The 11268-nt window shown below is 32.4% G+C and overlaps 1 long non-coding RNA gene across 1 annotated transcript; it reads right to left on the reverse strand.

Moving 5' to 3' along the window:
• Positions 1 to 914: 914 nt before the first annotated feature.
• Positions 915 to 6235, reverse strand: LOC111025129 (uncharacterized). The gene is made up of 4 exons (XR_002603460.2): positions 5682 to 6235; positions 2755 to 2818; positions 1981 to 2029; positions 915 to 1158 (listed from the first exon to the last, which is right to left on the reverse strand). It is a non-coding gene; the product is annotated as an uncharacterized LOC111025129 (long non-coding RNA).
• Positions 6236 to 11268: the final 5033 nt, after the last annotated feature.

The following is an 11268-nucleotide window of genomic DNA, read 5'->3' on the forward strand; positions in this document are numbered from 1 at the left end:
TATTTACTTAGTATCAAATGCTTTTACTCTAGTTTTATTTAAACGCCAAATAAATTATTAGGGTAAAATTAATTAAATCTCTGTTTGGAGTGGAAATTATACTGCTTCGTGGAGGACAGAGAAAATTGTCATTAACTTACTGCTATCACCTACGATTTCCACTACTAATGTGAAATTCGGACTTCAATAACAGTTAAAAATTGTCATTAACATAATTCATGACAGTTATATAACTGTCATCTATTAAGGCATCAAGAAAGAGGAGAACATGACAATTTTGAAAAATTGTCATTAAATTCATTTACAACTATAGTTATAATTTGTCACATATAGATCTTTCATCACAATTAAAAAATGTCACAAAAACTCATTTGGTGACAATTTATAACTGTCACTGAAACACTTAAAGATTTTATTCCCCTGTCAATAAAAACTTAATGACGATAGTTTATAAATGTCATGAAATATTTCTTAACGACAGTTTATAATTGTTATAAAATATTTTTTAACGACAGTTCAAAATTGACATGAAATATTTTTTAACGACTACTAATAAACGTAAAGAAAAAGCATAACAATGACTATTTATAATTGTCACAAAAACATTTATAGTGATAGTTTTAACGGTTGAATATTGACAGTTTTAACTGTCATGAAATTCTTTATATTGACAATTTTTAATTGTCATGAATACCTTTATATTGACAATTTTAACTATCACGAAAATCTTATATATGATAATTGATTAACTGTGACAGTTTTTTTTTCATAATTTGTGTTTAATAAAGGTTTGTAATGTCAAAAAAAGTTTATATATGACAATTTCATAACTGTCTTGAAATACATTTAATAACACCGTACACATTTCAAAGAAATTCTCTATATCTGTAAATATAAAATGTAACAAAGTTGCATATAATAAGATCAAAGTTTTCATATGCATATACAAACTAAATATGATCAAATTTGTAAATTATAATATTTTTATACAAATACTATACTGTAAATCTATAACTACAATAAGAGAATGAAACAGATGTTTCAGACTAACCCAATGAACCATATTCATATTACACTAACCTCGTACATGTCAAAAGTACGTCGAAACTCTTCTCTATACATTCTCCTTTCTCAAAATGCTACTCCCACAAACTATTCCTTCAACAAAATAAAACGAACAATTAAGAAAATATTAATATTAACCCCCATATTTTCTTTCTAACTCCAACATGCATTACATTGGTGAAATATGTAGTCACACGACTTTTCTAAAAATTATTATAATGAATCAATTATATAGATAAAAACAACGACAACGACATAGATATATGAATGTGAAATACTAACAAAATTTGAGGTGGTGCATGGGAGGAAGATTTAAATCATTTCTTATACAACTAACTAGGCAATACTTGAAATTTTGGATTTAATGCAAAAAAATTTATGTCATCTTTCAATGAACACTTCTGTTGCATTGTGGACACGTCCTTGCATCATATAAACCACACATACTCTTTTACATATATTCACTAGAATCAATTACATGTATTCACTATAAATACCTACTCTTTTTCTCACTTTCCAACTTCAATTCCTGCATCTCTCATTATAGAATCATAAATAGAAAAGTTTATAACTTCCAAACACAATTATTTAGACTTACCTCTTTAGTCTTCATGGTTGAAATAATTAAAAATGTAAATTAATAGAGCTACAATAAACAAGGCTACACAAAACAAGTAAGCAAAAGATACATAAAAACAAATAAGCATTTCTCAGTTATGGCTATAAACAAAACTAAAATGAATTAAAAAAAAAAAAAAGATAGCACAAATACTTAGTGCCCAACCATTATTATCTTGACAAAGAAAGATAACAATATTAATAAAGCTTAAAGATTATAGAATATTTAATTGAATAATTGATTAAATTTAAAGTGAAACTAAGTAGGTAGCAAGAGAGGAGAGGGAGAAGGAAGACCTTGAGATTTGTCTGCCCTCATAATACTTTCCCAGTGAATATAATATCACTGCAGTTTTAGACAAAATTCATAATAATTAAAACTTTCGAAGAATTACAAACTAACAAGTAATTATCTCAAACCTTTTCTATTGATGTATCATCTCAAATAAATTTACACTCCAAGAGCATGACTTTGCATAAATTCATACTAGAAGCTATTAAGGTTAAGCTATGATGAATAAAATAATTAAGAAATTTGAACAAATGAAATGTTGTATTAGATAGTGCAATTATGTTCACCATTTAGTACTTCGTGGAGGAGGACTCGGAAGAAACTTGGTTACACTAGCTAAATCAAAATACTCACACCAATAACATGAATTTGATTTACGAATAAAAAATAAGGCAAGTAAAATCCAGAAGAACAATAGGGAGTCAAGAAAGCTGGCATAATACCAAGCAAGATCCACCAATATAATATAAGAGTGAGAGGTCAATTCATGTACCAGGATGGCAACAATTGTCACTCAAAGCCCTTTGTATACTTTTCTCATTGTGGCTAATTCCATTTGAAGAGGTCCAAGCTCAAAAAATATAAAAAAATCCAAATCAAACTCCAAAACTTGTTGAAAATACATAAGGCCTCAAAGAAAATCACATATAAAAGGCTTCTAGTGTAAAAGGCTCTAAGGCTTCTAGTATAACAATCCATGATATTGTGCTACCTAAAACATTAGGTAGAAAAAAGGGTAAAGCTAGAGACAATGAGAGTTTAAATTTAAGCCAAAATACCTAACTCCTTATTTAGCTTAAATAGATCCAAACATCCTTCAAGTTTACATCCCGAATAGCAACCCTGTAATCGGATCATGACATAGTAAACTAGACGAATTAAAAGCATCCAACTAAAAACTGGTATATGATCCTAACTGCACAAACAAAACAACTCCTAATTTAAAGTCGATATTTAAAATCCTTCATACTAGGTATCATTAACAAGAAGTTCAATCCAAAAAAATCTTACAAAAAAGTTCTTCAATGTAAGAATTCCTAACTATGTCACTAAGATATAAATTTCCTTGGTATTTCTTTGGTGGCAATCAATTAGTATAAAATTTACAAAATAATAATTACCCTAAACATGCCAATATATATAATTCAAACCAAAAAAACAAGTGATGCTTATCCTTAATTTTATGAAGCGTGGGTGTGAATTATCCTTAAGAAATATCTCTTATGCCACACCCACATTTTCGACACTGTCAACAAACATATTTTCGAAAATCATAAGCTTGTCTACAATTGATAAAAATGTGACACTTATCTATAAGAAACTACACCTAGACACAAATTTTTGGATATCATAAACACAAATTTTTTGTTCAATCCATAAAGGATATACATCCATTTTATGCATCCACTATGTCATCGGTTTTAACAATTACAAAATATGAACAGAAGACCGGCAAACATTATTTATGGAATCAACACACTTTCATAGCCTATATTTAGTGGCTGAACAGAGAGCTAACAATCACAATAAGCACCTAAGATATTTTTCTTTCCCTCAAATCACTCACACAAAACCCTTCTTTCACAAAAAAAAAAAAAAAAAAAAAAACAGTTTTTTAAATTCTCCAAATACTGAAGACTTTACTCAAATAAAACTGATTTATGAACAACACAGATGTTGAATATTAACGAGCAAAAACAATCTACTTATCCAAATCTTAATTGGCCATCTTTGCTGCAGGATAGGCACACAATTATCCAACTAGACTTTCAACTATATGCATGACACAAATATAAATCCTAAGTCTTAATTGTCTATCTTTGCTGCAAGATAGCCACACAATTATCCAACTAGATTTTAAACCATATGCATACCACAAATATAAACACTAAGTCTTAATTGACTATCTTTGCTACAGGATAGCCACATAATTATCCAACTAAACTTTATACACACAATTATCCATGCATGACACATATAAACACTAAGTCTTAATTGGCTACTTGCACAATCTTACATAAGCAAGTCAAGCCTAAACTCAAGGCACAAATATTCACAAAAGAGACCATAGAAGCAGCCAGAACGGGAAAGAAATACAACCACAAACAAAATATGAACACACAAATCTAAACAACATAGTTTTAACAAACAGAAACATAAACATTATCTAACACATTTCTCATTTCTCACTGCAAGAACAAGCTTTCACAATTAGTAAAAGTAATGAAAGGAAAAAATATATGAAAGACAAAAAAGTTTGAACACTCTCCATTAGTGCAAAAGTGCTAACTTGCAGAGAACGATAGAAAATAGAAACTAAAATTGAGGGAGGGACAGAAGAAATGAAAACTAAGTGCTTCCTCCCCTCCAAATAATAAAACTAAGGGAAGGACCACCCTCTACCTTTTGCACTATATATATGTACATCTTTTTCTCTCATTCAATTCAACGCAATTTATTGCTTTAGCAATCATTTTGATTTCTTCCAATCTAGTACCCTATATAATATGTATTTTATGTTCTTTCTCCACACCAAAATTAAACCAAACTATATATATACATCAAAATTAAACAAAACAAAAGAACTTTCAGGATAAATCAACCACATTTACCCCTCAGAAAAGCATTCATCCATCCATCCAATTTTTATTTTTGCCGATTCTGATAATGTGCAAGGTAGCAAAAAGAGACAGATAAAATTAAAAAAAGAAAGATAGAAAAAGAGAATCGGAAAATTGTGGTTGATTAATTATAGGTAATAATTACCCATCAAGGGCAGCCTCAGTTCACTAAGATACTTCAAATTCAACTCTAGACCTTTTGCCTTTCAAATGTTTGATTATTGAGAGAGATAATGATGGCTTTACCACGGTACTTTAGGACTTTGAATTAATTTTGAAACAAAAAACAAAACCTAATTGACGAGTTCTTATAGGTCACTAGTTTGGATCAAAATTCATGCTCAATAGTTGAAATGCAATCCTCACAAAACAAAAAGAAAGATATTGACTCCATATATAAAAATACCTCTAACTTCATGCATTATTTCAGAGTCTTTCACACCACTAAATATACTATACTCTAATTAACCTTTCAGATAAGTCGACGAGGGAAATGAGAGGTACAGATAACCCAAAACAAATCAATTAACATTCAGATAAGTCGACGAGGGAAATGAGAGGTACAGATAACCCAAAACAAATCAATTAAATAAACACACTTCCATGAGCTAATTTTCATTAATGAAACAGTGACTAGGATCAAATTAATGAGTTAGGATACCACAGCGTCAAATGAAATTACCGACAGAAGAAGATGTACTGCTACTTTTACGCCATATACGCAATTCATATCAGCTTTCAGAAGCAAAGAAAATCAAATCAAATCATGCGCATTCCAATTTTCATCTCGATTCCTCTACTATTCTCAAATAAATCAATTCCAGTAAAATCCACATCCAACATAATTTAGGCACAGGAAAATTAATTGTTGGAACGACTCATACAGGTCGAAAAACTTCAAATTCAAACACACAAGAAAATGGTCATGTGAGTTGGGTAACTCTTGTAGTGAAAATTTTTCGGGCAAAAAAATAATATAGGAACTGATTTGCCATAAATTCCCAAAACGAAGATAGGGTTGAGCGCCAAATTATTGTAAATAATTGTAAATTAAATGAGAAAACCTAGAATAGAACAAACCGAACCTGATTTGCATGAATAGGGCATGAGAAAGGAGGAGAAATAGATGAATTCAACTCTTGAAGCTTGTAATCAACGATTTCTATGGTCGTGCCTCGCAATTTGAATGGAGGGGGCTAGGTTTGGAGGTTGCGCGGGGCGGGGGGGGTTCGTGGTAGATAGGAAGAATGAATGAAGGATTGGAGGGGCGGGGCCCTAGACGGCGGACGATAGAACGACGAAGTTGGGCGACGATGCTAGGGTTGGGCGACGGCAAAGGGGCTGGGCGACAGCGGCGAAACTGGGCGACAGTGTTGCCACTGCTTTGAAAGAGGAGGAGAGGAAGAGACTTTAACCGCGCAATAGATATACTTTTTTTGGTGGAACGGGTGGGGATCTGAAATTCCTCGCTCCATTTTGAGACCGCGACGCGATCCATCGCAGAGCACTTTCTCATCCCGAGGTAACTTTCTCATCCCGAGGGTAAGAAGTTTCATAAACAGGTCTTTTTTTTATAGTCAGATGAGCTTTTGGGGAGCAACAGTAATTACAAGCTTAGCTAGCTTTCATAGCTTTACGAGATCCACTTCTAACAAAGCCAGGTAATCACCGCTTTCTTCCCCTCAGGTCAAAGAGTAAGAACTTGCTTTCGAGCTAAGGGAGAAGAAAAATGAGATTAGGCATTTTCAGTCTCCGACATCCCGACATTTTATTAATATGTGGGATGCAATTTATTTATTATTTTAAAAAAATTGGTAAAAAGATTTAGTTTGGTTATTATTTTAAAAAACAAAAATTTTAAAAACTTTTTAATTTAAAAACAAAAGGATAATTTTATAAATAACATATCTCCATGCTGTAATATTTGACTAGATTCACTTTTGTCCACTATTTTTTTTAAATAGTCGGGAGTCGTAATATTTAAAAAAATTAAATTAATATTGCCCAACAATTATTAAAACAATTGGGAAAATCCATTTTTCCTAACTTGTTGGAAGTTGTAATATTTAAAAAATTTTAAAAATATTACTGATGCTATTTTAGAATGATCGGGAATATTAATATCTCCCGAGTATTTCGAAAATAGTTCGGAAGTCTAATATTTGAAAAAAAAAAAAAACAATAACACCCAACAATTTATTAAAATATTGGTGTAAAGTCCACTATTCTGTAAGAGTAACTTCACCCAGCATCGAGAATAAAAGCGTCGAGAATGTATTCCTTTCCTGATTATTTTAGTCAATAGTCGGCAAAGTCTCGAATATTATTCTTTAGTCAGGAAAAAGATGTTTGCCTAGCGTCGAGAATAAAAGCGTCGGAAAAAACTCATAATTCTTATAGTGTCAACGATCAATTATGTGGATTTGCGTCATTACCAACGATGGCATAAGGAAGATGAAGGATGACGGCAAAGGCAAAAGAGTGCAAAGAAGATGATGAACTTTAGGTTTTTTGAAAAGAACATCGAAAACATATGAGGAAGAAAGCAGTTCGCAAAAGGGCGTGGTTTGATTTAATTTATATTAATTTTATTTATCAAGAATGAAAAAATATTACTATATTAATATTATACTTGAACATTTAATAAAATCAGCTTATTTTGTTGGTGTTGGTGTTTCCATAAGTCTCACTCGTCTTGAGTTCAATTCACACAAGTAACTAAATATGCTATCACTTATATATTTAAAAAAAAATTATATAAAACGATATATCTACTGAGTTTTTATTTTTCATCTTATTGAAAACGATTATGACTTGTTTCTATTTTCTTTCAAAAAGTTCCTAATAATATTCTTAAAAATTTCAAACTAAGATTTAATTAAAAAATTTTTATCTAAAATTCAAAATTTCATGTTATACAAAATTTAAAGGTTCACGAACCTAACTAGTTCCAATTTAAACCCAAATTAATTCCTAAACATTCGATTAAGTTGACTACCTTTCATTCTATAAAAAAAATAAAAAAATCAGGGTGTAATATAAATATAAATATTTTATATACGGAATGCTTGGTGAAACTAGAATTAACTTATATTATTTTATGTTTATCATCATATTTTGATTTTCATGATGAATTAAAATAAATATATATTATTTATTTTAAATTGAAGATATAATTAAATTAAATTTTTAATTGTAAAAAGTAATTTTTTTTGTAAAAATATAATAATAGAGGGTTGATAAAATAATTGAAATTCACTAGGCTCAAACTCGAGACTAAAGAGGAATGACACAATTAAGCAGGGTAACAAGACCACTATACCAAATACCATTTTCTACTTATTTCATGAAGTATTTGTGGAAACTATTAATTATAAATCTATACTCGATACAATCAGAATCCCGAAATAATTAATATCATCCATAAAGCTGTGTTTTTCCGACTGAAATGAAACGCGCTCAAAATCATTTGTGACATATTTTGTATGTTATAGATTCTTAAGATGGTCTAAGTAACTGTCACGAAATACTTGAAATTTTTTTTTTTTTTTTGACAATCATAAAACATGGAAATTTTCGTAGATCACCGTTTTTTCCCGTCAAAATTGCGACTCCACCTTTTCGTGACAATTTTTAACTGTTATTGAAAATTCGATTTTTGTGACAGTTTTTAACTGTCATAAAACTTACAAAATTCGAAAAGTTGCATTTTTTCCCGCCAAAAACGTGCCCCAATTATTTATGACTGTTTTTTTTTCATCCAAACTTTTTCTGTTCACAACTGTCATGGAAGACCATATTTCTAGTAGTGATATATCATAAATACGGAATAGAAATATCAACTATTAAGTCGTATAGGTAGGATTAAATAAATGATTACAGAAATGTCCTAGAAAATAAAACTAGTTCATACTTTAATCTGAAAAGAAAATTTCAATCGACAACATTAAAAGAGGTTCAAGCAAGAAAAGATAAGAAAACAAAGTTTGGTGATCTATCGTGACTCCATTCTTCCCGTTCCTTCCATTTCTCTCCTAATCTTTTATGTTTGCTCCATAAAAATGTCATTTGATATAAAATATATACTTTCTTTCTTTATATGGAGGCTAGCTAGGGTTAAATAAAATTCGTGAAAATCCAGACACAATTATTATGGCGGGACGCTTCAAATTAATAATTATGGATATTTAGAATATTTTGTAAATAATGAGATATAATCAAAGTAGGTAACATTCTTCCAAATTGATTAGGAAATTTGTTTTCATTTAAATAGGATCTTCTCAATTAGTTATGAATTCCTTATTAGAGATAATTCTCTCTTTAAAACATGATAAAATTAATCTCTATAAAGAGAAGCCTTATTGGAACATCTATTATTCCATCATTCCAGTTCCAACGAAAAGCTTTCTCCAAAATTCAAGTTCTCTCCCTCTACAATGAGCGGTTAGGCTTTAATTCTTCAAACTCAATGGTGATTCAAGTCCGATTGTAAGCTTGGGAGGCTCAAGCTAGATAGAGATTTCTTCTTTTTCAAGTATTCTTTGTTTCTTGTTCTTATTATTTATGAACAGATTATATCTATTAAATTGACGCCTTAATTCATATTAATTGTTTTAATTGCTATCTATGATTTTGTGATCCGTAATTGTCATGAATGATTGAAATAAGTAGGAGTTGACTTATGGGTGTGTATTTATGGTTTTTCCATGTTTAAATAGCTTGCATAATAAACCCTAGGAAAACAAATGGACAAAAATAATTCATTTGCAGCTATATCAAATTAATTGATTGATAGTTATTCTCATCATTCTTAATGATATTCTTTGATTAATGTGGAACGCTATCGTGTCATTAATTAATAAGATTTAATTTTGATGCTTGGTCTAAATTAATTAGATTAGGATAATTAAAACTTACCATGACAGTTCCGTGTAGGTAGACTAAGTTCTTGATCAAAAAATCAATTTTTGTAAAGCCTATGATCAAGATTACAATTGGATGAAAATCACACATTTGGATTGGAAGTTTGGTAAGATTAACTTTCGTTTTCCTTTTATTTATCTTTTTAAATTTCAAAAATTAAATACAAAACCTCCCATTTTTTAATAAATTAATTTCATTGGTTCTCTTAGGATTCAACCTGGTCTCATTACTTCTACAAGAAGTTAGATTTATTAAAATTAGTAATTATTTTGGAGGGTCTCGACAACCTTTATCCGTGCATGTTTTAAAAAATCATCGCTTCATTTCTGTGCTGATTTGGGCACCTAAGCACTAGTTTCAACAAAGAAGTTAAAGGAAAAAAAATAGAGGAAGAAAGAAAATAATCTGGGTATTCAATATTGCATAATAAAAGGGAAATTATGCACTTTGTCATAATTAAGCATAATCAGATATTTTTAATAAATCTAATCTACAATAAATGTCTTTGTTTGGGGGTAAACATACCCAAGACACGTGGAGGACCCCTATTAGTGTTTGAAGAAATTAGATAAAAAAAAGATTGCTTAGGTCCACCTCGGCCTCGCCGAGGAGATCAGGTTTGCCCGTTATAAAAGACTAAGTGTGGGTACCAAAGTTCGATCTGATCGGGGACCGACCTGCTCAGAACCCGACAGGTCCGATATGAGAAAAGACATGTAACCGCCGGTCGTGTGTGCTGTCGGATCCGTCACCTATAAATAGAGGGCTTCATTTTACGCTCAGGTATCGAATCTCACCTCGAACTAAATAAGGAGTCCGATCTATACTGACTTGAGCGTCGGAGTGCTTACCCTCTTGTGCAGGTCCACTCTAGTGTCCAGGTCGGAACCAGAGACCGGGTTCGAGCTCGATTCGTGTAGAACCGTTGTGCAAATTCCTGCATAAACATTTGGCGCCTTCTGTGGGAAAGGACATCCTAAGTCATCCCGATCTAGAAAATATACGCAACGATGGTGCATCCGGCAAGCTCTGCTAATACGACAGAACGGAGGGGTGTGAACGCTGATAATGGCACTCAGCGAGACCTCGACGCAAGAATAGTCGAGGACCAGGTCCGAGCAGGCCAAGAGGGAGATCTGCCGCGCAGATCTGCTCGCCATGCGAACCAAGAGTTGCCCCCTGCTCATCCGAAACCTTCAAAGGCCAACTGAGGCCGAGCAGGGACATCGAGAAAGACCTCTCAAAGGGCCAACCAGGCAGCAGATCCTGAAGCTTCGTCTACTCTCCAGCGCGAGTTGGATGATATGCGCCATCGATTGCGCACAATGGAAGAAATGTACGCCGAGACAACGCGTGCTAACCGAACTGCATCCCCCTCTAGGGTCCTAGGCGCACCCGGTGAAAAGGGAGCTCCATCTATCCAACCTGGTGATCTCGAGCCCATTCCTAACAATGAAGGGGTGGATTACAGCTTGCGAGACAATGATCTTAGAAAGCACCTCACTGATAAGAAGAAGAAAGCCTCTCGGGAACCGGAAGATTCGTCCTACTCCCGAGAGTTCTCCAACTCCGACCTTAAGGCTCAGTCAAAGTATAAGCCCCTAACACCAGAAACTGTGATCACCAGGGAAGAGTTCGACCTGATGAAACACAGGTTCGATGAGCAGGTCGAGGCACTCAAAGCCAGGTGTGAGAAGAAGGAGAGCTCGTTTGACGATGGCGACTTGGGAGAATCGTCATTCACTTCGG

This window comes from Momordica charantia, assembly GCF_013281855.1.
Source record: "Momordica charantia cultivar OHB3-1 chromosome 8 unlocalized genomic scaffold, Mcharantia_2.0 BLBB01000008.1, whole genome shotgun sequence".
NCBI lineage: Eukaryota > Viridiplantae > Streptophyta > Magnoliopsida > Cucurbitales > Cucurbitaceae > Momordica > Momordica charantia.